The 25,243-nt window shown below is 34.2% G+C and overlaps 1 long non-coding RNA gene across 1 annotated transcript in view; it reads left to right on the forward strand.

The window, feature by feature from the left end:
• Positions 1–336: 336 nt before the first annotated feature.
• LOC143686161 (uncharacterized) overlaps positions 337–25,243 on the forward strand; it is a 229,126-nt gene continuing 204,219 nt past the window's right edge. The window contains exons 1-2 of the long non-coding RNA XR_013176940.1: positions 337–367; positions 18,868–19,033. This is a non-coding gene — a long non-coding RNA (uncharacterized LOC143686161). The remainder of the gene's footprint in view (positions 368–18,867; positions 19,034–25,243) is intronic.

Raw genomic sequence — 25,243 nt, forward strand, 5'->3', positions numbered from 1 at the left:
CACTCAATAATCTTTATAAGTTATTTGGCATAAAAAATACATGAAGTTCTGTGTTTCTTGAAAAATGACAATATTGCAGTGCTGCATTGTCTTTTATTAGGTTATTCAGAACTCCATGACATTTTCTACTTGAAGCCAGCATTTTCCTAATAAACACAATGCATCAGTCACTCATCAAATGTTCAGGATTTGAGAAGATGAAACCGCTAACCCCAAGGAATTCAGAGTGTGATGGAATGTACAGTTTCTCTGCATCAGCATTTAGGGATTTTATCATAAAGGATTTGATAAATGTCATAAAAGGACTATGTTCAAAGTTCTAAGGTAGCAGTGAGAAGAGAAGACAGGGACAGAACAAAGAAGAGTGGTATGTGTTTGGCTTATGTGTTACACAATATGTCATATTGCAGGCAATTATAGGTTGTGAAGAAGACAGTTATTTCTGTGTTCGGTTATTAAGACAAATACTGAGAGCTATTTGTGGGACAACTCATTAATTATAGCATGAATTCTTATGATTAAATTCTTTCTCTTACTCTTATACCACCTAGAGAAAATTCCAATTAACTGAGAACTCATTTTAATTGGGTTCCAAATAGTTGACAGGTTTATCAGGGTAAAAATGCCATCTAAGGGTCTTAACATGAGTTCCTTAGTTCTATTCAAAAGTCTAAACAGAAAGTTAGGCTGTACTAGAATTTATTTGCTAGGTTCATCCCTATTCTCAGAATCTTATAGCTCATGTGTTTTCCACCAACACAACTAAATACTAAAATAAAAGAAACATAAGGAAAGGTAGAGCTAATATTACAATGCAAGCCAAAATATCACTTCTATTTAAAATAACTACTTCTGCTGACAGGAAGTAATACAGTTGCAAAGCTGACAGAGGCATCTGCAGTTAAGGACTATATCACACCACTAATATGGCAATCCCCACTGGTAAACTGAGTGGGAAGGATTGCTCCAGAGGAGCCTGCATCCTTGGTGATGAAAACTAAAAAGAATGGAAATAATATAGCAAATAACATAATAAAAAACAAAAATATTGGGCGGGCCGCGGTGGCTCAGCGGGCAGGAGTGCTTGCCTGCTATGCCGGAGGACCCCGGTTCGATTCCCGGCCCCAGCCCATGTAAAAAAACAAACAAACAAACAAAATATAATAAAACAAGAAAATGTTTAAAGATGTTTCCCTTTCTTCCTCCCTTCCTTCCTTCCATCCTTCCTTCCTTCTCTGTCTTTAAAAAAAAAAAAAAAAAAAAAAAATATTATAGGAAATGAAAAATGCTTATTCATTAAATGCAATCCTACTGCTGGTTGGTTTTTCCCCTTTTCTCACAAAAACTCTTTAGCCATCAAATGCTGAAAATAACTGTTCAAAACGAAGAATAAAACAAGTTGCTGCTGGCTAGAAAATAATAAAGTATTCACAGGAAAGCAGCTAATGAATAATGTTGCACATCCATGATGGCAATGAAAGGATGCATATTCTAGTGGTATCATAAGAAATTAATATTATAATTTAGTAATTTATATAATTAATTAATTGCTAACAATAGCTGAGCTAAATATATGAAATAATTAGTGTGTTTCAGTTAAGAAAATAAAAACAAAAAACTAATGAAAACGTGTTTTCAATGTTCTTTGAGTGTAATTAAAAGGGGAAATTTTAGGTTGTATATGCTGCTAGAAAAAAACTTAAAAAAACAGGACTGTAAAACACAGTGAACCACAATGCCAACTATGGACTATAGTTAATAATACAATTATAATAGTATTCTTTCATCAACTGTAACAAAAGTACTGCACCAAAATGCAAGGTGTTAATAATAGGGAGGTATATGGGGATACTGTGTTTTCTACATGATTTTCTGAACATCTAATAATTCTCCAATAAAAAATATACAGAAAAAATAAAATTACATTGTGGATGATTTCCTGCCAGTGAGAGAATAACTCATACTACTTCAAACTTTCTCCTGTACTCAACCTGTTTTTGAAGGCCATTAACTGTTAAATTTTTTGAAGAGCAGATATAGGTCCCTCTTTGAAAAAGAGTATGGGAGGATAAGAACAAAAATAAGCATTTAAAAAGGCATGTAAAATTTCAGTGCTTATTATTATCTTCATTAGTGAAATTCTCATAGAAGAGCATTTCAGCTGAGTTTCCACTAACATACAGTGGTTCCTGTGGGTTGATTCTGTTATAAACCTTGAAGGTTGTATTTTGCAATTGAAAATTAAGCTTGGCACTATGGTTTTGCAAGATGAAGACAGAAATGAAATACGATATTATTCAAGCCCCAACCCACAAACTTTACAATGTTTGAAGTGACTATATTGCATAATAATCCTTTTACCATAATTGTTGATAGATTCTGGCCCAAGTTTTCTGCTGCAACAAAGGCCCAGATCCCTTTCTGATTTAATGAAAAGTGACTTGATAATATCAAATATTTTCACATCCATTTTTAACTGAAAGCCATTGTTGAACATGAGATAAGGATAAATGATACACTTTTTTTTTTTTTTTTTTTTTTTAAAGAGAGAGGGAGGAAGGGAAGGAAAGACAGAGAGAAGGAAGGAAGGATGGAAGGAAGGAAGGGAGGAAGAAAGGGAAACATCTTTAAACATTTTCTTGTTTTTATTGTATTTTGTTTGTTTGTTTGTTTGTTTTTTTACATGGGCTGGGGCCGGGAATCGAACCGAGGTCCTCCGGCATGGCAGGCAAGCACTTTGCCCGCTGAGCCACCGCGGCCCGCCCTAAATGATACACTTTTAAAATACATGTTTATAACTACCAAAGATTAGCCACAGTTAGAGTAGTGAATTCAAATTTAAATTTGCCAAACATGTAATTATCCATTCATCAAAGATATTTTGAGCCTTTATGATGTGCAAGGAGTTATGCTAGAGACTGATGAATCTAAAAGGAAACAATGTCACAGCTTTGAAGGAGCTCAGTGTCACTGAGGAGAGTAACACATCTGCAACCATTTCCAGTGCAGAGACAGCAGTAATGATGGGGAAGTGCAGGATCCTACTGAACTGGCACCTAATCTGAACTGGGTAATCAGGGAGGGACTTTGCAGAGAGATGAAGTTCAAGTTCTGTCTTAATTGGTGAAAAAGTACCTGCCCAGGTGACTGAATGAGGAATGAGAGTTGTAGGAAGTAAGACATTCTAGATAAAGGAGCTAGGACTTGAAAAATAAAGGAGACAAAGAGGATGAGGCAATTAGGAAATTACACATTATTTCTGTATGACAGGTAAATAGCAGACAGCAAGATAGGTGAAATTTGGGTAAAAGTCCAGTGGTTTGAACTATGTGCTAGACAATGCTTGATGAAGTTGACAAAGATGCATGTGACTTGGCCAGTCCCAGTCCTCAAGGAACCCAAGGCTGGTAACTGGCAATTTTGGAAAAGACTGACTTCATCAACACTGCAGTCCCCACCATCCTAACCCTAACCGAAAACAAACAAGGCTCCCACTACCCCATATTCCACCAAATTCCAAGACTCTGTGGATTATGGTTTTCTCCCTAATCGATTCTTTTTATTCTCAATCCATCCCACATAAAAACTTCTTCAAAGAAAATTCTAGATAAGCCAATGTTCAAAACCAAAATTATAATTCCTGATAAATAACTCTTTAACAAAAAAGATAAAATCACTTGAGAAGCAGAAAAATACTCCAGATCACCCATTTATGCCTAGATTTCCCTCTACCTCTACAGATAACTTGTTACTTTTATTTTCCCAATTGTAGATCAATGGCCAAGTCAATAAATGGTATGCAATGTATACCCATGTTCTTTAAATCAAAGCTAATCTTTCTAGCCCCTGCTTAAACACTTTATTTTTCTAAACATTGCCTTCACATAAAATCATAGCATACAAAACTTATTACAATTCAACATTACGTTTTGCCACTTCATTCTATGTGCACCATGTTCCAGCCTCACTGTACTTCCCATTTTTAACCAAACACTTAGCTTTCGGCCTCTGAATACACTATCCCCTCTGTCAGAGAGAAATTATTCCATCTTCCCCTAGAAAATTCTTGTTTATTCTCAAAGGCACATTCCAATGCCATGCACACTATGAAACATTCTCTGATTCCCAATATGGGGGTTTCCTCAGTATCCCTACAGCTCCATGCTCCTACCTCTACTATAGCACATATTATTCATGTTTAATGATTTGTGTTTTCATCTCTTCCCAAATTCTGTGTCCTCTTAGAGACCAGGGACTCTGCCTTAGTCATCTATTACATGGAAAGTGCTGAATGGGTATTTTAAAAATGAATAAAATATGAAATTAAATGATTTTGACATTTTGCAATAATAGAAGCATAATGCTTTCCCTAGTGATTCTGCTTGTATTATAGATTTTTCTCATTTTATAAGTATAGATTTTTATGAAATAAACTCTATGATGTTAGATTTCTTACTTGTAAAAGGATTAGCATACAATTGTGATGAATGTTTTTGATATTGAGTGAAAACCTTAGAAATCATGACACATATTTCAGAAAGCTATTGACATATTTGACTACATAAATATGTGAAATATCTGTATTTCATAACAGGTAAACAACTGAGGAATAGAAAATATTTGCAGCTTTTACCCCAAAATAGGGTTGCACAGCCATGGTAGGTAAAGAGCATAGAGAAGAGAAATAAGAAAAACATAAATAACGTGACAGAAAAGTGAACAAGTCATTTGAACTTGCAAATCATAAGTGATCAAAAGTACATGATAATTTGCTTCATTATATTTATATTAAAAATAAACAAATTAAGCCAGTGTTCTAGTTTGCTAACTGCCAGAATGCAACACACCAGAGAAGGATTGGCTTTTAATAGAAGGGGATTTATTTCATTAGTTCTTCAGAGGAAAGGCAGCTAACTTTCAACTGAGGTTCTTTCTTACGTGGGAAGGAACAGGGCCATCTCTGCTGGCCTTCTCTCCAGGCCTCTGAGTTCCAACAATTTTCTCCAGGGTGATTTCTTTCTGCATCTCCAAAGCCCTGGGCTGAGCTGCGAATGCTGAGATGAAGTATACTGAGCTGCTTGGGCTGTGCTACACTGAGCTCTCTCATTTAAGCCACCAGCCAATTAAGTCAAACATCATTCATTGCAACAGGCACACCTCCTAGCTGACTGCAGATATTCTCAGCAACATATGAGTTTCACGTACCATTGGCTCATGTCCACAGCAACAGAACTAGGTGTCTTCACCTGGCCAAGCTGACAACTGAATCTAAATACCACACCCAGTAAGAAGATACTTCATTTATCAGATTGGCAATAATTAAAACAGATATTAGGCAATGTGTCAGGGAACAAAAACTCATTGTCTACTGCTAGAAGTATAAGTTACCATGCTTTCCAGACACTGATAAAACAGAAAATGTAAAAATTGTTAAAAGGATGTACATATTAACCTAAAAATTCTACCTCTAGACAGCTCAGAAATGCTTATATTACTCAGTAAAAATATATTAATAAAGATATTCTTTGCTGCATGCTTTTTAATATATGCGAAGTTGGATAAACACTAAGTAATTATCAGTAATGAATGTTTAAATGATTATAATTGTAACACTATTATTAGATATTAAAGTAAGATAGTATTAATAAAGTAAACTTATATTTAAATACTATGTAAATCTTTTGAAATGCAGCAAATCTATATGGAAATATATTCATGATGATCTGCTGATTTAAAACAAAATCAAGTCAGAGAACAATATATATGTTTACTGAAAATTATACACATATAGAAAACAGTTTAGAAGATGCATATCAACTTGTTTAAAATGTTTTTATCTGGAAAATAGAAGAAGTAGATATTGCAGCAGAACTTCACATGCTTTTGTCTTGTTACCATGGATATACAATATGTTCAGCATTAAAAATCCCGAAAAAAGAATGCAAAGAAAGTTTTTCATATAGTTTATAAATCTTAAACTCAGGAATGTTGTTAGAAATACTAGACTGGAACCAAATGTTGCTCATATTTGCATATTCAAAGCAATTTCCTGAGGATAGCAGGATGTAGGAAACAAAATAATCATGAGAGGAAGACCCAAGTAAAAATTTCATTTAGGCACATATTAACTGGATGCACTTTGCTTCTCTGAGCTTTACACTTTTACATATAATGGGTTTCTAAAACCACTTATCTCCCAAGATTTTGAAAATACTTGGTTCACAGTAGGTACTCAATCCTTTCTAGCTTCTTTTCTCTTTTACTACTACAAGAAAACCTGTTTTACCCCTCTCAATTTATGATGCAACATTGCCTTTGAACTCTACCTTCACAGGGGTGCAAGGGTAGTTCAGTGGTAGAATTCTTACCAGTCACGTGGGAAGACCTAGGTTCAATTCCTGGTCCATGCACTTCCCAAAAAAACAAGCAAACAAAAACCCAAACAAAAAAAATCCAACAAATGGTGCTTCAGTAAGGGGATACTCACATGGAAAAAGGATGAAATGTGACCCCCACCATACAGCACATTAAAAAAAAAATCTCTAACTTCAAAATCGTCATAATTTTCTGCTTTTGCTCATGAAAGCTGGAAAAAATTAAGTCATTTAGCTCAGGTTTTACACCTACAGGCAAAATGATCAGCATCATAAAATAATTATTGTGTTTTAATCATTTCCTCAAAAAGTCTCTTATTTGCTTGAATGACTAATCATTTGCTGGAATGCTTAATAAGTCTTATTTAAGTAACATCTTATAGAAATGGAGTTAAAAAAGATTTATAAGAAAAACAACTTTTTTTTTAGAATCAAACTCTTTCCTTTTCACTCATTAATGATACCAAAATTAGGGGAAAAGATGACATTTAAAAGGAAAGATAAAAGTTATAAGCAGAAGACAATATATCTATGGTGTGCCAAAATTAAATGATGTTATTTAAGAAACAAGTGAAAATAGGATAAATTCTAGATATGATGGCAAATTCATGACAGCATTCACTTTGCTCTATTTCCTGAATCCATTCTTTGACTAGGTTTTTAGGATAAAAATATTCCATTACAGTTGGAGACACATTTTCAAGGGGCTCTGTACAAAAACTGTTCCCCATAAGCAAACTTAAAAGGTATTTTCTGGCAGGTGATCAAGATCACATTGTTTTCCCTTTAAATGTGCTATTTTTTTAAAAAGCAAATCATCCACTAACATCATTCATTAATATTAGTGATACATTATTGGTCTTCGCAATGTAATGTCAGTTGATTCAGAACATTGTGATTGAGAGCCACTTTTCTGGTACATAATGGGTCACCCTAATGCTAACAATTTTCTTAGACAAGGAAACAGTTATGGCAGACTGTTACCTTAATCTAAGGAGCTGATCTCAGCTTTTTTGTTGAATAACTAGAGAGAAAAAGACTCACCCTTTTTGTCCAGACACAGATCAGTAACTTAAATGTCAGTTTACTTCAACCCTGAAGATATCTATTGAGCATCTACTTTCAGGTGGTCTATCGGAGTTTGGGATAGAAAGTGATACATTTTTATGACTATCCCTACATTTGACAGCAATATACATATGCACAGACCTCCCTCACTCATGGCAAATCATACATTATTAGGCTTTCTTCTGGTGCATACTTCCCCATGCATTTTCTTCCAGCAATGTAATATGCTTTAACCATTGCTGAATATTTCAGTGTCTGAAATATTGTTGATATTCTGTTTAACAGTCTGTATTACTCTTTCTTCTCTAATCTTATCTTTAAGGAACTCATTTCAATTTATCTATTATTTCTCTCCTCTTTTCTTTCTCTCTTTATTAATTTTCAATTTAAATGTACTATACTCAGTTTATTTCAAGTTACCTATTTGGCAAATCCTGACTTTATTTCACAATATCATGTTATTTCATAAAGGCTGTTTTATTTTATTATTTAATCTATTTTGGGTTGGAACACAGAGGTACAATGATTGCTTTCATTAATAGAGCTTCCACATTTTTCCTGGATTATTGTGACATGTAACTAAGGTACTTGGCCACATTGTTCTAGTTTAGGGGTTGAACACCCTTGTTCATTTCTTATTATAATGGTGTTTTCATCATCCCATAGAAAATAAAGAATGGGGGTGTGCCTGCTATTATTTTTTTCAATTAGTGGATTATAATAGTCACTATATAATCTGATAATATAACCAGATAATTCAAACTAAAGCAAGGCAAAACTGAATTATAATACATGACAGCACAGATGTGAATGTGTTCTTCTGAAAGTTTTTATCTGTCTATCTATCCATCTATATATTTATTTAATTTGACTTGATACTATTTAAATACATGACCACTGCATTCCCAATCTCAGCTTTGGGAGATATTCTCTAAACTCAAATAGTTTTATTATGACTACCATTTGAGTAGGATGTTTTATATGACTAGGATTTAAAGACTTCATTAATTGGTAAGTATTATGGTCAATGTGACAGGCAGAGGATGATTTGCAATGATATGGTTGGCACCCTTTATTTTTTTTTCTTTTCCACTGAGACCCAATTTACTTGAGAATATCACCTTTAGCCACTATTTGCAAAAACAGCTGTAATAATCAAATACAAAAACAGGGCAATAGTAATAATGAAAATAGTTTTCACTTATTTAAGAAAATGATCCAGTGAGAGGGAATCAAGTAGAAGAAGTGTTAGCAGTGGAAGATTCTGTTCCTGTATGATTTCCAATGCTGAGGTAGATACTAGAGTTTAGGAAAGTAACATGTAGTGCCTGAGAGTACAAATAAGCTATTTAGAATTTTTTTCAGTTTTCCTATGGCAAATTATGCCTGAGAAAACCAAGGCATTTATAAGGAAAGTAGTGAGGAAGGAGTAACTCCAAGAAAAAAGGTTTTTCTAATGCAAAGCCCTTCTAACATCAAAGATGACCTCAGCCCATAAGAATAAAAGACAATTCAAGAACAAAAAATAAGCAGCACATTTCTTATTTAAAAATTGAGGGAAGGAAAGATAAAGAAAAATTAATTTCTGAGCTTGCTCTTAATGAGCTGTCTTTATATAAAAATTCATATACACCTGAGTCAGAAAATAAATTATTCTACTGAAATTTATACCAATGCTACAAATAAAATCTTGTGACACAGAATAGAAATGGCAGCCCCATCTCCTTTTGTTAACTTAAGTCCTTGACAAATAGCAATTTGGAAACTGGCCATGAGTTTAGCTCCTATTCATATTAAAATATATATATATATATATATATATATATTCAGAACTTTAAAACTGAAAATTCTTGTTAAAAACTATATATTGATGCTTGAAATATGCATTAACTAAAGTATTTTAAGTATTTAACATTATTCTAACAAATTTAACTTTGATGGTAATTATATGTGGTAAAATATTTGTTTAAAATGATTTCAGTATGAAAAATATGAAAGATGTATTTTCATTAATAAGAAAACAGAATAGCTTTATCCTAAGATAAAATGAATAACTGTTACATTATGAGAAAATGTAGGACAAAGCCTAAACTAATATAATAATTGCTAAGAGTCTGTAAAAATGGAAATTATGGTCAAAATCAAGAAAGATTTAATGAGTCTAAAATGACAATGTTTTCTTGTATAAAAGTTTAAATGGAAAAGACAAAAGAGCAGTTAAAGCTTAAGGGTGGTAGAAAAAAAAAGAAAGGGTAACTTTCTTCTGGTCATAAAGAAGAGAGATGATATCCAAGTGGAGGTGACCTTGAGTGATAAAAGAATTAGACATGGAGAAATACTACAATAGGTAGAAAGATAATGTGAGAAAGGTATAGTTACAATGACACCTAGGATGAGTTTAGGAATAGTAAGTTACCCATTTAAACTAAAATGTAAAGCAAACTGAAGGAACTGTCAAGGGGATAAAGGAAAAATAATAGTGCTTGTTTGGGACCAAGTAGTGAAGGGTCAGAAATGGCACAGTAAGGGGCTATAACTTACTCTGTGGGCAAAGGTGAGCCACTAAACACTTCTTAAGAATCAGAGTCTTGCTAAGAACTGTATTTTTGAATAAAAGGAATCTTCAGGAAAAAAAGTGACCCATAATATATATTTAAAAATTAGAAATAAAATGTGACTGTCATCTCTTACCTCACATCCTTGGCTTCAATGAATGATCCTCACCTACAGATATGGTCATTAGTGCTATTGAAGTAATTAATGTATCGCCAATGGTCATGAATTCAGGCCCAAATATCTGACTTCTACCTAAGTTTTAAAGTTGCCTATAGCTTTGTCTCATTTCCTTACCCTCTGATTCCTGTGCTGAAGGGAGGAGAGAGGATTGGACTGTTTCAGGATCCTCAGATATGCAATGACTACCATTCCATACTACTTAGGCATTTCATATCACCTGCACTTCCTTCTTCTTATGTCCATATTTTGGATTTAATTTCCCTGTTGGCAACATTGTCTGAAACATGTGAATCTACCATATCCTTTCAATATTGTTCTTTGGACAGTCAACTCTTCTCTCCTGCAGTGTTTATAAAAAGTGATTTGTGGACCACCTGCAACAGAATCACCTAGGATGCTCCTCAAAATCAGATTCCTAAGACTCACCCATATACTATTGATCAGAATCTTTGGCACTGCATCCTATGAATATGTTATCCTATCACTTCAACATTACCTCCTCTGTGTTTTCTTGAATTCCTTATCTTGCTCTGCTGAAGGTATGGTAAAGAAGCAATTTTTTAAATCAATTATAACAACAGAGCAGTTTTTAGGAATTATAACTGGTGTGGGCAAGCCAGATTGTAATGGCTCCATGGGTTGAATTACAGCATTAACTTTTATCAAATCAGTTAACATTCTCCATTGTCTTGATTTCCTTTTTATAATAAATACTGGAGAATTCTAGGGACTTGTAGTGGACATCCCTGGAGCATCTCCTCATTTATGCTTTAAGAGTTCCCTTATTAGATCCCTGTCTGGGCACCAGTTGCTGAGTCCAACTCAAGCAACTGTCCAAAACAGGATAAGAAGGGGTAGTGGGAGATTGAGAAGAAACACAACTTAGAGTTTTTAAGAGAAAGCATGAGCCAGGTAGTTCATTGCCTGACTGAGCACAATAACCACATAGAAACAGGAATATTTCCCCATTTTGTTATGCCTGCTGCAAAGCCTTCATAGCCAATTTCCATTACTTAAGGTTTAAAACATTATGGCCTTAAGGCTGAAACCAATACCAATGTTTTTGAATGAGATCAAATAAGCTTAATAATTCAGATGCTTTAACAGGCACCCCAGTAGCTTCTAAAAATGTTTACAACACACACACATACTCCTCCAGCTGCCTATTGTGATTACCCATTACCCTGATGCTCCAAGGAAAATGTTTACTTTACCAATATGGCTCGAGTCCTCTTCTATTGGCTGGACACATGTCCCTCTAATGAGACTTTTCCTTTGTTCCTTAATATTGTGTTGGAGTCTTCTCCTTTGAGCCCCATGTTGGGTGCCATATATTCCTTCCTATGAAACAGAGCTTGAAGGATATTAAGGAATGATGAGAAAGGAAAGAAAGAAAGAACAGAAGGAAGGAAGGAAGGAAGGAAGGAAGGAAGGAAGGAAGGAAGGAAGGAAGGAAGGAAGGAAGGAAGGAAGGAAGGAAGGAAGAAAGAAAGAAAGAAAGAAAGAAAGAAAGAAAGAAAGAAAGAAAGAAAGAAAGAAAGAAAGAAAGAAAGAAAGAAAGAAAGAAAGAAAGAAAGAAAGAAAGAAAGAAAGAAAGACATAGACAGGTTCAGGGGGTCTGGAGTTTAACTTTAACAAACAACAGACAACTTTATTCTTATCCAAATCCTGCTTAAATACTGCAGGGTGACAAAAGGCATGCATGCATTTCTTGAGGGAACAGAGAGCTTATCTTTCAGTGCTCTCTTCCTTCATACTTAACATAACCATTTGGGGTAAATATTCTCTTCCTCCCAGACTGCTCTGCATAACAATCTCCACAGTTTACAGCCACCACCCCGAGGCCAGTAGCACCCAACAAATTATGCAGGTCTTAGTTTTAACCCTTGGCTCCTACAATGATAAAATATCTTACTTAGATTGCAAAATATAGAGATGAAACATCATTTGAGTATTATATAATAGAAGCTCATAAATATTGAATAATTAGAACGAAACTGCACTGTTATAAGTACTTTTCTCTATTAACACATGTATCAAGATTAAAATATTATTTTATAGGCATTACTATTATACTCACATTTTAAATTTGGAAAAATGGCACCAAAAATTAGCTAACTTGTCCAGTGTCATAATCATTAAGTATTGGCTCTGATTCTACAAAGATTGGCTGACTCCAAAGAAAATGTTTATCACACTATTCCTATTTATAATTAATTTCTGGAAAAAAGAAAAAGTGCTAGATATGTAATAAATAATGAAAGTTTTAATGCATCATTGACTGTTCTTTTGTATTTTTTTATATTAAGTCAGGCTTAATTTGAGATTTAAAAGCCATTTATTTATATCCAATAAAATTTAATACTGATGACAGACTAGAAATTAATCACTTATTACTTGACTGTGTATATTAATATTATAGACAATGTATTCATATTAATTTTCAGAATATATGTATTTTCTTAACTTGTTCATTTAAAATCAAATTTCTTCCAATAACTGTATTTTGAATATATACACATTGTTGGAATTTCTGATTCCACAAATTCTATTTTGCCATTTTGAAATCCTGCCATTATTTAGGTAGAACCTAAATGATATGGATATGGCTATGGATATTTTTCTAATACTATCCTCATTTTATTTGATTAAAAACTGAAGCCTTTTAGTTTTGAAAGAATATATACCATGAACCATAGGTAAAAATCTTTGAACATTATCTGTCTAAAAATGTGTCAATCTTAAAATTTTCCCACAAAAAAATGTAAACCATTTTAGACTCAGAAAAATTCTGACATAAAATGTTTCTTTGAGATAAATTATTTTTAAAATTTTTATATGTATATTGTTTATTTTGAGGTAAAATAAATCAACCCCCAAATTTTGTTCAGATCCTCATCAAATGGAAAGTTCCCCTGAAATTATAACTCATAAGTATGCCAAGGACTTCTGCAAACCACGTGTCTCTTGCCTTTCCCCCAATAATGCCAAAGTACCTCTTATATTGTGGACTGTAGTCAATGCACCTGTGCTCATTTGAAAGGATGTACAGACCCTAGAAAAGCCATATTTTAATCAAAATCCCAGTTCATAAAAGTAGAATTATCCCTATTCAATACTGTATGTTTGAAACTGTAATCAGATCATCTCCCTGGAGATGGTAAGTTTATTGATCAGATTTCAATAGATAACCCTAATAGTAACATTCTTCAGGCAGAAGAGAAAGAGTTAGAAGCAGTAAGGAAAGGAAACATGTTTTAGTTTGCAGGCTGCCAGAAGGCAATATACTAGAACTGAAATGGCTTTTGAAAATTGGGAATGTCATTATGAAGTGAATTGTTCTTCCTCAATCCCATGAAGGACCTCCAAAATATTCTTTTTTAGTCCACGTGCACTCATACTTTCAGATCTATCTTCTGGAGATGGCTTTTGCAATGTTTGGATCAACAGCATAGGCTCTTATTCCATTATTTCCTTCCCACTATTTAGTCACAGAAATTGATTAGAGAGCAGGAGTTCACAAATAGCCACAAAACAACCATAGGCCACTGCACCCAGAAAGGAAACTAGGAATCCACCCAGTTCAGGCTGAACAACCATAAATAGGAAATGGTTTACTTCTTATCTAAGAAGTTGATCAGCAGTTTAAGGGCAATTATGGTAGAATTGCCAAGACTGATGATAGGAAGATATAAGGAAAAAAACTCATGGAGGTTTTAATTTGATAGTCAGCACTGATGAGGTTGATGGTGCCCAGATTCCAAAACTCCAAGCTATGGTCAGACCAGGAAGGTGAAGAAAAGAAGGTGGAACTCTTAATTGTTTGCAACTCCCACAAAAATGAATTCAGTCATGCTGGTGAGATTCCTTTGTGCTAATTATTTTGTTGCTGTCATCTTTTAACGGAAAAAACTGAAAGATTAATTGGTGGTAAAGTTGTCTTTGCTGATAGAGAATTATTCTTTGTTAAATATTTCATTTTAAAATTAGTTAATTTTTCTTCATAAATACTGAAAAATACTAAATCTTAGTTTTTTTCTCATCACTGTTTCACAAATTTCAGAAATGCAAAGTTACCAGAAAACTACTGAGCATCTTAGAATTGTTCGATGAAGCTATTATATAGTAAACAGAGAGAGAGAGATGCATTTTATATACTATATTATGCAGGTATGTTTTTTCAATGAAAAAAGAGAGCTGCCTTAAGAAACTGATGAGTGAAAATGATCTTCAACACTTACATCACATTTCCTTATCAATTTCTATCATACTACTGTGCTCCAGCTATCAAAACAGACTTACATGTCAATACCATTCCTTCTAAAGTGTTATTCATAACACTAAATCCTTCTTCCTTAATTAGCTGTCTTTACTTCCACCAAATAACTCATCCTAGCCTATCACTGTGACTTCTCATTGCTGAGATTCTCGTTATTTTGCTTGTATAGCATTTCCTTTCCTTCCAGCTTCTACTTCTTTTGCCTTAAATTGTTTAATCCTGTTTTAATTTTTTTATTCCTTGTTATGATTCATTAAAGTTTGATCACTTTATTTTCAAATAGAGAAAAATGAGTGAGGAGTGTGTTAACGTTATTTTCATCTATAACTGTTCTCAGAACTATGCTAAATATTTTGAAATAATTATCTGCTTATTCTACAGGAGAGTCTTAGATAGAATAATTTTCATGTCTGTTAAAGGAGTTGTGCACCAAATACTAAAAGGCACTGCTCAAAGAAATTAAGGAAGACCTACACATATGCAAGACACGCCATTTTCATGAATAGAGACTTCTTAGTTTAAAGTGTCAATACTTCCCAAAGGGGTCCACAGACTTAAAAGTGCAGGTCTCAAAACCATAGCAACTGTCTTTACAGAAATAGAGATGCCAATCCTTAAATATATATAAAATTGCAAGGATCTTCAATATCCAAATTGATACAGACAAAGAAGAACAAAGCTGATGGTCTCTCACATGTTGTCAGGCAGCTTTGATATCACACAATGGGATGGATTAAACAAAAATATATTGGCTCATGATAACAGCATTTAGAAGTAAAAAAATCAAATCATTGGGAAGGGAGTGCTGTCTCACTTTGCAAAGTCTATAGCATTTTCATATTGGCTTGCCTACAATTCTCAAGTTTCCTTCATTTGCATCTCTGCATGGTAATTTCTCCCTATTTGGTCTACTTTTCTGGTTTCCACTAACCGCTACCTTCTGGCATGTTCCTGTGGCTTTCTCTAATGGCTTTCAAATTTCTTATGCTTATTCCAGTACTATAGATTGGGGCCCATCCTGATTCAGTCAGCCCAACTCTGAACTAAAAATAGTATTTTCTAGAGGTTCCAGTTACATAAGAAATACCCATGGGAATTCAAAGTAAGATTAAAAACATGTCTTCCATTGGGGTAAGTAATCAAGCCTACCATACCTCCTGATTTTGGAAATTACTACAAAGCTTCTCATTTGATATTTAAGCTTTATAATTAAGCTTTCAAGAAATATGTTACACTTCTAAGAAGTGCATATGCTACTAATATGCTGCTAATGTTACCTTGGACAAGCAAAGTTCTGATTTAGACACTTAAATAAAGTCAAAGTTCAAATTACCATGCAAAGTTAAAGTGATCACAAAATTTCACTTGTCAAAATATTTGTAACAAAACTACACACACACACACACATACACACACAAAAATGACATAAGAAACAAATTAACATTTTATCTCCATTACTCACTCTTGACAAAGCTTTGTCATATATTTTTATTTTTTTAAAACAAAGGTATTATTTAATTATAACTTTGTTTCTATAGATTTAAATGTCTTCCATTGCCATTTATCCATCTATAGGCAAACACTATTATGAACTTTTAAAATGCTTCTAAATCTTTAGATTTATACTATTGTTATCCTATTGTTGATTGTAGATTCATTGAAATAACTATTATCTGAGTCACAATGTAGTTGCAGGGAAAACAATTAGTTATAATTACCAAAATAATCTTTGTACCTGCGTATAAGACTTAATAGTTTATGGTAAAAATACAAGAGAAAATGTAATTTATGAAGAATAAAGCAATTTCTTCTTGGTATTCCTATACTTAATTTAGGAATAAAATAGTAACTTAAACCAGAATCCAAAATTACATTTAGACCATGACAGAACATTAGTTGGATTTCATTATAGTTGTTTGTTACAGCTACTTTAGGTTTATCCACCCTATATGAAATTTGAGTAAGTCTTGAGGTGAGATCATCTGCTGCATATTCTGATTTAAATATTCTGTAAACTATTTAAATTTTTAATGTAACCTAATCTCAAAGGTCCAATTTTACTTTGTTGCTAGAATGCAATCAGTAAGAGACCATGCTGTTTGACAAGAATTAGTGATGGAAGCAAAAGCTAGCCCCTTACCAACAATCTGGGAAAGATAAGGCTAGCATAATCTCAGAGAGTTACCAATTTCAGGAGAAATATGTTTCATAGAATTGGTGGAAAGAACAAAGGCAGAGAAAAGGAAAAATGGCCAAATGACGTGTCAGAGAAAGAATTTAGATTGAGGTCTTAGTATTAGAAATAAAAAGCTAAGAAAATACAACTTTGTACCCCAGATTCAGCTATTCCAAATAACCAAATATTTTGAGCAGCTGTAACACTATATAAGTACTTTTAAAGTTTTTGTTTAATTTAGGAATATATCAATAACTTGACTGGAAAAATCATCTCAACATTGTTTAATTCTTATTTTAAAATTGCCATGGGGAGGGAGAAGTTGACATGAATGTTAGCTGAAAAATTAGAGGCAAAAGTGTTTATGTAGTAAAAGGAAAAGCTAAATAGAAATAAAAACATTCATGAATATGATGAAACCAATCCATTTTTTAAAAAATAAGTCATTGGTATTTAGGTCAATCATCACAAGGATTGTGGTTTGATTTATAGGATATTTACTGTAGAAAGTGGCAGGCTCCTGGACCTATTGTTGTAGGTTGTGCACCAGAGTTTACTGATCTGATTAGTGCTGATATCAAGTCACAGTTTCCTGTTCATAGTCCACTGTAATTCAATTCACCCTTTTGGTCATTCTCTGATTTCCAATAAGTTGACCAATTCAGAAACATCAAGAATCTAGATCTTCAGCACTCAGAGATTGTTGAGTCATCTTCTTCATCAACTGCCCAATCTTCTTGGCTGTGTTGTTGCTATACCATCATAATGATCTCTCATCTGTCATGAGAGAATGGCAGTATCAAAGAATTTATGATTTTGCTCAGAATGCAACAGACCTACAGCAGAAACAAAAATAATTAATAATTCTTGTAAAATATTTCAGAACCTGGAACATCAATTGCTTAACCCAACCCAAAGGGACAATCTCATAGACCATAATAATCAAACATGGAAAGCCAAATAGGTTTTTCTTTAAGGCAATGTATAGCCTGTTCCACTTTGTCTGTATCATTAATCCAAGTACAATGAGAAATATGGATAGTAAAGACACCAACATTGCAGCCCAACAAGAAATCTAGATCAATGTGATTGTCAATCACTACTTTATGTCAATGAGTTGAGCCTAAATTGCATTCCATCTATGAGAGAGATGGCATTATTACTTATTTCTATCAGAATTGATGATAGCTTTCTTAAAGTATTTTCTATTTTTATGTTTCCTACCAATGGAACCACTACAATGATTGTTAGAATAAGCAATGAGTCAACAATTCTCCGAGTTTTTGTGCCTGAGTATTTGAATGGTCTCTTTTTGTAGCTCATGTCTGAGTTGGAATTTCCAGCATTGGTGATTTATAGAATTATAATTTGCTTTGTTTTTGTTTTTGTTTTAAACATAAATGTTGACAAGTCTCAAAATACTATTCCTAAGTTTCATAATGTGTTAGTCTGAGACAAACAGAACCAACAACTTGATCAAAATGACAATATCTAATAGGGGGACATGGAGATCCAGGAGAAAAAGTGTTAGTCACAGTATAAGGTCAGAACCAAGCCTCACAATAACTGGATTAGCTATTTATTATTGGTCACTCCCAGATAGCAAGCATTTGGCCCATTGCCCTATGAAAATTGTTAAATTCAAAGTTAAAATTATCTCATGTCTGATCAATAGAATATAATAATTGGTTCTTTTTCTGAGAAAGAGGGGTGCTAGCAAATTCAGAGTTTGTATTGTTTAAGATCAGATATTAGTAGGTATAAGTGGTCCTCATTTGATGAAATCAGAATGGCCTAGAGGTTTTTATCACAGGATCTGGTGAAGGAGGGCATATCCAGCAGTCAGCAAGATTGAGGACGGTGCTTACTGTTTAGGATACTCTAAGAACAGTATTATGTGGTATAATGGCCAAAGGCCAGAATGTTTCCCTAACACAGATAAAGGTGCGGACCTTGGGACACCAGGCCCTGCCAGGGTGGAACACTGTCCTCACAAGCACATGATTGTTTGCAGAAGGAAACACTTCAGCCTTGTATGGCATGCCTGAGATTAATGTTGATGTGGCAGCTCAGGCAAAAGATAGCTTACTAACAACCTTGAAAGATACTTTCTGTTTTGAAGCTTCTCAATAAATATGATGAGGAACTCAGGTTCAAGGCTCCTGTCCTTTGAGACAAGAGTCCCCTGCTCTCATCTTATAAAACTCTTTTTTGTGAGTGTCTTTATTTTTCAGATTTGTGGTGCCTTCCTTGGTCCCTAGTACTGAGCTGGTCTCAGCAAGTGGAGTCCAATGTGGGTCTCAAAGAAGATGATTCATTGGAGTGAAAATTGAAATTGTCACATCATGAATTCCTAAGTGGATTTAGAGGCCTCTTGAGTCTGGGAAACAGGAACTAAAGGTATGGACACTCCTGGGTAAAACAAGCATGGTAGTGAGGGGGAATAGTGATAGCACTACTAAATATCACCCTTATGTCTGTCTTCTGAAACAACTCCTCCAAGTAGGAGGAACTAGGGCTAGTGAGCCCAGCATTATGGAACTTTTGCAAGCTATAAAGAAACACTGTTCCTGGTTTCCAACATTGGGCAGTTTAAAATTAGGAGATTGGGATTGAGTGGGTAAAGAGTTTAAAAAAATTGTCTGTGCAAGGGATCCCACTCCCATCATTATCTGGCTGGCTTGGACTATTACTAAATATGTTCTGGAAACTTTGCTGACTGAGGACCAGGAGGACGAAGAGGGAAAGGTATTGTATAAAGTCCCTCCTATTGAATCTTCTGAGGATTCTAATGTTAAAATTAATTTGTCCTTGGCCCTTATGTTAATTAATTTTAGAGAGGCTGACTTGCCTCCACCTCCTCCCTAACCCCCTCTACTGATGCCTGGAGATACCCAATGACCCCAAATTTGTGGCTCCCTTTTGGTTTTATAGTCCATATTTTTAAATTGGGGAAGCTATTTAATATTGTTCCTTTTCAAAATCAAAAGGCTAAACACTGATCATTTATAATGGTTTTTTCAAATTTTTCTTGTGATTAATCCTTTGAAGATTCAGATAGTATCATAACCTTGGTTAAGGGAGCTTGTTTGGCATAATGACCTGTGAAAGCATTTGCTTTACCTTCCATATTCTTTCTTTTTACATGAACCTCAACTTTTATAATAGCTAGTACTATATAAATGAGGAGTGCATCTAAAAGGTCTCTAGCTTTAATATTCTTTTCTTTTTTCTTTTTTTATTAATTAAAAAAATTAACTAACACAACGTTTAGAAATCATTCCATTCTACATATGCAATCAGTAATTCTTAATATCATCACATAGGTGTATGGTCATCATTTTTCAGTACATATGATCGATTTAGAGAAAGAAATAGCAAGACAACAGAAAAAGAAATAGAATGATAACACAGAGAGAAAACAAAAATAAAAATAAAAAGTACAAAAATATATAAGAAAAAAAAAACTATAGCTCAGATGCAGCTTCATTCAGCGTTCCAACATAATTACATTACAATTAGGCAGTATTGTGCTGAACATTTTTTTTTTTTTAGAAATCATACCATTCTACATATGCAATCAGTAATTCTTAACATCATCACATAGATGTATTATCATCGTTTCTTAGTACATTTGCATCGGTTTAGAAGAACTAGCAATATAACCGAAAAAGATATAGAATGTAATATAGAGAAAAAAATATAAAAGTAATAATAGTAAGAACAAAACAAAACAAAACAAAACAAAAACCTATAACTTGGATGCAGCTTCATTCAGTGTTTTAACATGATTACTTTACAATTAGGTATTATTGTACTGTACATTTTTGAGTTTTTGTATCTAGTCCTATTGCACAGTCTGTATCCCATCAGCTCCAATTACCCATTATCTTACCCTGTTTCTAACTCCTGCTGAACTCTGTTACCAATGACATATTCCAAGTTTATTCTCGAGTGTCGATTCACATCATTGGGACCATACAGTATTTGTCTTTTAGTTTTTGGCTAGACTCACTCAGCATAATGTTCTCCAGGTCCATCCATGTTATTACATGCTTCATAAGTTTATCCTGCCTTAAAGCTGCATAATATTCCATCATATGTATATACCACAGTTTGTTTAGCCACTCGTCTGTTGTTGGACATTTTGGTTGCTTCCATCTCTTTGCAATTGTAAATAACGCTGCTATAAACATTGGTGTGCAAATGTCCGTTTGAGTTTTTGCCCTTAATTCCTTTGAGTAGATTCCCAGCAATGGTATTGCTGGGTCGTATGGCAATTCTATATTCAGCTTTTTGAGGAATCGCCAAACTGCCTTCCACAGTGGTTGCACCATTTGACATTCCCACCAACAGTGGATAAGTGTGCCTCTTTCTCCTCATCCTCTCCAGCACTTGTCATTTTCTGTTTTGTTGATAATGGCCATTCTGGTGGGTGTGAGATGATATCTCATTGTGGTTTTGATTTGCATTTCTCTAATGGCCAGGGACATTGAGCATCTCTTCATGTGTCTTTTGGCCATTTGTATTTCCTCCTCTGAGAGGTGTCTATTCAAGTTTTTTTCCCATTTTGTAATTGGGTTGGCTGTCTTTTTGTTGTTGAGTTGAACAATCTCATTATAAATTCTGGATACTAGACCTTTATCTGATATGTCATTTCCAAATATTGATTCCCATTGTGTAGGCTGTCGTTCTGCTTTCTTGATGAAGTTCTTTGATGCACAAAAGTGTTTAATTTTGAGGAGTTTCCATTTATTTATTTCCTTCTTCAGTGCTCTTGCTTTAGGTGTAAGGTCCATAAAACTGCCTCCAATTGTAAGATTCATAAGATATCTCCCTACATTTTCCTTTAACTGTTTTATGGTCTTAGACCTAATGTTTAGATCTTTGATCCATTTTGAGTTAACTTTTGTGTAGGGTGTGAGATATGGGTCTTCTTTCATTCTTTTGCATATGGATATCCAGTTCTCTAGGCACCATTTGTTGAAGAGACTGTTCTATCCCAGGTGAGTTGGCTTGACTGCCTTATCAAAGATCAAATGTCCATAGATGAGAGCGTCTATATCTGAGCACTCTATTCGATTCCATTGGTCGATATATCTATCTTTATGCCAATACCATGCTGTTTTGACCACTGTGGCTTCATAATATGCCTTAAAGTCAGGCAGCGCGAGACCTCCAGCTTTGTTTTTTTTCCTCAAGATGTTTTTGGCAATTCGGGGCACCCTGCCCTTCCAGATAAATTTGCTTATTGGTTTTTCTATTTCTGAAAAATAAGTTGTTGGGATTTTGATTGGTATTGCATTGAATCTGTAAATCAATTTAGGTAGGATTGACATCTTAACTATATTTAGTCTTCCAATCCATGAGCACGGTATGCCCTTCCATCTGTTTAGGTCTTCTGTGATTTCTTTTAGCAGTTTTTTGTAGTTTTCTTTATATAGGTGTTTTGTCTCCTTAGTTAAATTTATTCCTAGGTATTTTATTCTTTTAGTTGCAATTGTAAATTGGACTCGTTTCTTGATTTCCCCCTCCGCTTGTTCATTGCTAGTGTATAGAAATGCTACAGATTTTTGAATGTTGATCTTGTAACCTGCTACTTTACTGTACTCATTTATTAGCTCTGATAGTTTTGTTGTGGAGTTTTCCGGGTTTTCAACGTATAGTATCATATCGTCTGCAAACAGTGATAGTTTTACTTCTTCCTTTCCAATTTTGATGCCTTGTATTTCTTTTTCTTGTCTAATTGCTCTGGCTAGAACCTCCAACACAATGTTGAATAATAGTGGTGATAGTGGACATCCTTGTCTTGTTCCTGATCTTAGGGGGAAAGTTTTCAATTTTTCCCCATTGAGGATGATATTAGCTGTGGGTTTTTCATATATTCCCTCTATCATTTTAAGGAAGTTCCCTTGTATTCCTACCCTTTGAAGTGTTTTCAACAGGAAAGGATGTTGAATCTTGTCAAATGCCTTCTCTGCATCAATTGAGATGATCATGTGATTTTTCTGTTTTGATTTTTTGATATGGTGTATTACATTAATTGATTTTCTTATGTTGAACCATCCTTGCATACCTGGGATGAATCCTACTTGGTCGTGATGAATAATTCTTTTAATGTGTTGTTGGATACGATTTGCTAGAATTTTATTGAGGATTTTTGCATCTATATTCATTAGAGAGATCAGCCTGTAGTTTTCTTTTGTTGTAATATCTTTGCCTGGTTTTGGTATGAGGGTAATGTTGGCTTCATAGAATGAATTAGGTAGTTTTCCCTCCGCTTCGATTTTTTTGAAGACTTTGAGGAGAGTTGGTACTAATTCTTTCTGGAATGTTTGATAGAATTCACATGTGAAGCCGTCTGGTCCTGGACTTTTCTTTTTAGGAAGCTTTTGCATGACTGATTCAATTTCTTTACTTGTGATTGGTTTGTTGAGGTCATCTATGTCTTCTTGAGTCAAAGTTGGTTGTTCATGTCTTTCGAGGAACCCGTCCATTTCCGCTAAATTGTTGTATTTATTAGCGTAAAGTTGTTCATAGTATCCTGTTATTACCTCCTTTATTTCTGTGAGGTCAGTAGTTATGTCTCCTCTTCCATTTCTGATCTTATTTATTTGTGTTCTCTCTCTTCTTCTTTTTGTCAATCTTGCTAAGGGCCCATCAATCTTATTGATTTTCTCATAGAACCAACTTCTGGTCTTATTGATTTTCTCTATTGTTTTCATGTTTTCAATTTCATTTATTTCTGCTCTAATCTTTGTTATTTCTTTCCTTTTGCTTGCTTTGGGGTTAACTTGCTGTTCTTTCTCCAGTCCTTCCAAATGGATAGTTAATTCCTGAATTTTTGCCTTTTCTTCTTTTCTGATATAGGCATTTAGAGCAATAAATTTCCCCCTTAGCACTGCCTTTGCTGCGTCCCATAAGTTTTGATATGTTGTGTTTTCATTTTCATTCGCCTCGAGGTATTTGCTGATTTCTCTAGCAATTTCTTCTTTCACCCACTCGTTGTTTAGGAGTGTGTTGTTGAGCCTCCATGTATTCGTGAATTTTCTGGCACTCTGCCTATTATTGATTTCCAACTTCATTCCTTTATGATCCAAGAAAGTGTTGTGTATGATTTCAATCTTTTTAAATTTGTTAAGACTTGCTTTGTGACCCAGAATATGGTCTATGTTTGAGAATGATCCATGAGCACTTGAGAAAAATGTGTCTCCTGCTGTTGTGGGATGTAATGTCCTATAAATGTCTGTTAAGTCTAGCTCATTTATAGTAATATTCAGATTCTCTATTTCTTTATTGATCCTCTGTCTAGATGTTCTGTCCATTGATGAGAGTGGTGAATTGAAGTCTCCAACTATTATGGTATATGAGTCTATTTCCCTTTTCAGTGTTTGCAGTGCATTCCTCACGTATTTTGTGGCATTCTGGTTCGGTGCGTAAATATTTATGATTGTTATGTCTTCTTGTTTAATTGTTCCTTTTATTATTATATAGTGTCCTTCTTTGTCTCTTTTAACTGTTTTACATTTGAAGTCTAATTTGTTGAATATTAGTATAGCCACTCCTGCTCTTTTCTGGTTGTTATTTGCATGAAATATCTTTTCCCAACCTTTCACTTTCAACCTATGTTTATCTTTGGGTCTAAGATGTGTTTCCTGTAGACAGCATATAGAAGGATCCTGTTTTTTAATCCATTCTGCCAATCTATGTCTTTTGATTGGGGAATTCAGTCCATTGACATTTAGTGTTATTACTGTTTGGATAATATTTTCCTCTAACATTTTGCCTTTTGTATTATATATATCATATCTGATTTTCCTTCTTTCTACACTCTTCTCCATGCCTCTCTCTTCTGTCTTTTTGTATCTGACTCTAGTGCTCCCTTTAGTATTTCTTGCAGAGCTGGTCTCTTGGTCACAAATTCTCTCAGTGACTTTTTGTCTGAGAATGTTTTAATTTCTCCCTCATTTTTGAAGGATAATTTTGCTGGATATAGGAGTCTTGGTTGGCAGTTTTACTCTTTTAGTAATTTAAATATATCATCCCACTGTCTTCTAGCTTCCATGGTTTCTGCTGAGAAATCTACACATAGTCTTATTGCGTTTCCCTTGTATGTGACGGATTGTTTTTCTCTTGCTGCATTCAAGATCCTCTCTTTCTCTTTGACCTCTGACATTCTAACTAGTAAGTGTCTTGGAGAATGCCTATTTGGGTCTAATCTCTTTGGGGTGCGCTGCACTTCTTGGATCTGTAATTTTAGGCCTTTCATAAGAGTTGGGAAATTTTCAGTGATAATTTCTTCCATTAGTTTTTCTCCTCCTTTTCCCTTCTCTTCTCCTTCTGGGACACCCACAACACGTATATTTGTGTGCTTCATATTGTCCTTGAGTTCCCTGATACCCTGTTCAAATTTTTCCATTCTTTTCCTGATAGTTTCTGTTTCTTTTTGGAATTCAGATATTCCTTCCTCCAAATCACTAATTTTATCTTCTGTTTCTTTAAATCTATCATTGTAGGTATCCATTATTTTTTCCATCTTTGCTACTTTATCCTTCACTTCCATAAGTTCTGCGATTTGTTTTTTCAGTTTTTCTATTTCTTCTTTATGTT

This window comes from Tamandua tetradactyla, chromosome 6 (genome assembly GCF_023851605.1).
Source record: "Tamandua tetradactyla isolate mTamTet1 chromosome 6, mTamTet1.pri, whole genome shotgun sequence".
NCBI lineage: Eukaryota > Metazoa > Chordata > Mammalia > Pilosa > Myrmecophagidae > Tamandua > Tamandua tetradactyla.